Source organism: Lithobates pipiens, unplaced genomic scaffold (assembly GCF_037356315.1).
Source record: "Lithobates pipiens isolate NorthernLeopardFrog02 unplaced genomic scaffold, aLitPip1_a1.2 Scaffold_192, whole genome shotgun sequence".
Taxonomy (NCBI): Eukaryota; Metazoa; Chordata; class Amphibia; order Anura; family Ranidae; genus Lithobates; species Lithobates pipiens.
Window position 1 is genome coordinate 62,947 of NW_027507767.1, and position 3,287 is coordinate 66,233.

Sequence of the window (3,287 nt, forward strand, 5' to 3'; positions counted from 1 at the left end):
CACAGAGCGGTCTTTAACGGGACAGAGCACTGATGTTGTTGTTCAATTTGTGCCCACAACTTAGTTACAGTTACACCTACCAAACCAGGAGTGAGTCCCCTCATGCCATGATTCTAAAAGTGACTTCACCTTCGCGAACAGAGGGGGGGAAATTGCGTTCATATAGGCATGAGGGGTCGGGCGTGATGTTAGTCCCTAGATAAGTCAGGGTGGTGGATGTCCACCTGAACTGGAAATTAGATTGTAAGGTAGGGAGTATACATGGAGGTATGAATAGTCCCATAGCCTCTGATTTGGAGAAGTTTATCTTCAGGTTAGATAATTTCCCATAAGCTTCAAATTCTCTAAGCAGGTTTGGTAGCGACACTCCCAGGTTGGTTAGCGTAAAGAGCATGTCATCGGCAAAAGCAGAAATCTTGTGTTGTGCCTCGAATATCGGGGTTCCGTCTGACTGTGGCCAAGAAAGTTTCCAGGGATAATGCGAACAGGAGAGGGGACAGGGGACACCCCTGCCTCGTCCCGTTAGTTATCGGGAAGGGCTCCGTCAGGATCCCATTGGCTTTCACTTGGGCCGTTGGGTTAGAATATACTCCAGCTATCCTACTAATCATTTTTTCTCCCAGACCCACATGTCTGAGAACCGCGAACATAAATAGCCAGCTCACCCAGTCAAAGGCTTTTTCGGCATCAGTATTTAACAGGACACACGGGGTGTCGCGGTTCTCACAACATGTAGCAGGTTTAGCACCTTCGTGGTGCTATCCCGCGCTTCTCTAGAGGGGATAAAGCCTACCTGATCATGGTGTATCAGTTGTTGGAGGTGGTTTGCCAACCTGGTAGCCAAGATCTTAGTATAGATTTTGAGGTCTACATTCAGAAGAGATATTGGCCTATAGCTACCACAAGACGCTGGGTCCTTCCCTTCCTTATGAATTACCGATATATGAGTGCTCAGTGAATCCCTAGCAAATCCACCGCCAGATCCTATAGCATTAAACAACTTAAGCATGTGCTGCCCTAGTATTGCAGATAACATTTTATAATATTGCAGGGTATACCCGTCAGGTCCCGGGGCCTTCCCTGGCGTCATCTCCCCTATGGCCCTTTGAATTTCCAGTAAAGTTATCGGGAAATCTAGTTCCTCTCGGGTTTCTGGTATGAGGAAGGGTAGTTGGGACGACACAATGTAATTAGACATTTCTGCAAGGGATGGTGACGGTGCTGGGAGGTTGTATAACCTAGAGTAGAAGTTTCTGAATTCCTGTGTGATACTTGTGGGCATAGTAACTTTCCGGTCTCCTGCCGTAGTGATGTGTGGTATGTACGTCAATAGTTTGTGTTCCCTAACCAGTCTTGTTAACCGTTTCACACATTTGTCTCCTGATTCATAGGTAATTTTGTGGCAAAACTGAATGGCCACCTTTGCCCTATAGTGGAGAATGTCTGTAATTTGTTTCCTGATGTCCCGCAGGTCAGCTTCAGAGGACTGCGTGGGGGCGTGTTTGTGTCTAGCTTCAATAGCATGTAGTTTCTCTAGTAATTGGTCAAGTTGTTTAGTGCGTTCTCTTTTAATCCGGGAGCCATGCTTAATAAGTATCCCTATCACTACCTTTTTGCGGGCCTCCCATGAAACCCCCGGCTCGCAGTCAGGTAGATCGTTTTCCTGGAAGTAGTGGTGCAAGGTCGCAGCCACTTCCTCAAACACCTCTGGAGTTTGTAGCAAGCTTTCATTAAGGTGCCAAAATTTGTATGTGGGGGAGGATACGTCAGATAGTTTATAGGTCAGGAGTATTGGCGCGTGGTCTAACCACGTCCTGTTTCCTATGGAGGTACTCTCCACTGCGTGTAGCTGGGAGTGGGGGATCAGGAAGTAGTCAATCCTAGTGTAAACCTTATGCATAGGCGAGTAAAACTTGTAATCTCGTTCCCAGAATGTTGTAACCTCCAGACATCAATAAGTTGTGAGTTATGTAATGTTTTCGCAACCCCCTTGAGCTGGTTCGCCGGCAGGGAAGTTTTGCCCTTCGAAGTGTCCACGGAAGGGATCAATGGGGCGTTAAAGTCTCCGCCCAGCAGCAGCTGTCCCGCCCTAAAATCCTGAAGTTTCTCCATAGTTTGTTCTAAAAAAGTGGCCTGTAGCTCGTTAGGGGCATATATGGTCACCAAGGTCACTTGGACAGTACCAAGAAGGCCCTTCAGAAAAACATACTGGCCAGAGGGATCTATCAAGGAGCTTTGGCAGTGCCACGGGATTTTGCCTGATATCAGTATGGAGACTCCTTTTGATTTAGCTAGCGGGTTGGGGGGGGGGGAAGAATGGCCTCAAATAGAAAAGTTCCATCAGGCCCGTCAGTAGTCCCCAGAGTCAGGTACCTGAAATGGTATGTCCGGGCCCCCTCACTCGCAGCCTAGTGGCCCGGTGCGTCCGGTCCCCCATGATAAGTCAATGTACAGCTGGGTTGGAAAGGCTGTGGGAGACTTACCTGGGTCAGTCCTCTGGGTTGGAATTGCCGGGGCTGGGAAACACGGTACTCCATCGCCGCAGCAGTGTTGGTGTCCGCTCACATCCCTATAGGCAGAGGAGGCATCGGGTGGCAAGACACTGTTCCGGAGTTGTAGTCAGCAACCCAGGGTCTGTAAAAGATCCGGAGTGAGCGCTCAAAGCCAGACACCAGGACCGCGAAGAGTAGACCCACGGTAAAGGTTGGAGAGATCCAGTGTGCCTGCCGGGATAGGATGCCCTCATGAGGGCAGTAGGGCCAGCCGTGGAGGAACGTTCCGGGCAATAGTGGTGGCAAGGCGACTCCCGTCAGGTTCCCTGCTGGATTAGCAAGAAGGGGAACCATTCTGGGCAGGGCTGTCGTGTTCACCGCTGCTCTGCGGGGGAAGACCGTTCAGGTTTGTTGCATCGGGAATCGGACAGGGGGAGACAGTGAAGTAAAGTCTGTGGTGCAAGCAGGCGTGACAACCAGGGGTCATCCATTAGTCAGTAACTCCAGCGGGGGGATATAGGGCTGCAAGGTACGGTTTACGGCTCCCGGGAGTCCTCCTGCGAGGGCGTTCTGGGTCTATTTCAGATCCTAGATCTGTAATGGAAATGAACTCGGGGGGGGGGGGGGAGGGGTAAGCAGGATATGAGGTTTGTAGAGTGAGGTAACCGGAGGAGGGGTATAAGAGGTCTTAGGGAGGTCACCTCCAAATAATGTGTCCAGGGAAAGAATGGTATATACGATACAGGGGAGATTGGGAGGGTGGAAATGGACATGGGTGGTTGGGGGGGGGGGCTT